This window comes from Nicotiana attenuata, chromosome 5 (genome assembly GCF_001879085.1).
Source record: "Nicotiana attenuata strain UT chromosome 5, NIATTr2, whole genome shotgun sequence".
Lineage (NCBI taxonomy): Eukaryota > Viridiplantae > Streptophyta > Magnoliopsida > Solanales > Solanaceae > Nicotiana > Nicotiana attenuata.
The window spans coordinates 2,095,289-2,095,856 of NC_031993.1; positions in this window are offsets into that span (position 1 = coordinate 2,095,289).

A 568-nucleotide genomic window follows, 5' to 3' on the forward strand; every position below is an offset into this window, starting at 1 on the left:
CCCCCCCGGTTAGACAAATCAGGTAGAAATTCAATTCCACCATAAACGACTCAGTCCGCGAAGAGGTTGAAAAGTTGTTGGAAAATGGCTCCATCAAGGAGTCAAAATATCCCCAATGGGTAGCCAACGTGGTCATGGTGAAAAAGAAGAACGAAAAGTGGCGGGTGTGTGTGGACTTCACAGACCTAAACAAAGCCTGCCCAAAAGACTCGTTTTCGCTTCCTCATATCGACCAGCTCATCGATGCAACAGCCGGGCACGAGCTGCTAAGCTTCCTGGACGCATACTCGGGCTATAACCAGATCCTCATAGAAGAGGAAGACCAGGAGAAGACCACCTTCATCACCCACCAAGGAACGTATTGCTACAGGGTGATGCCTTTCGGACTAAAAATGCGGGGGCGACGTACCAAAGGTTGGTGACAAGGATGTTCAAAGATCAACTCGGCAAAACCATGGAAGTATATAAAGATGATACGGAATGAAATTGAATCCTGAAAAGTGCGTATTCGGCGTGACCTCCGGGAAATTCTTGGGCTTCATAGTATCATATCGAGGTATCGAGGTCA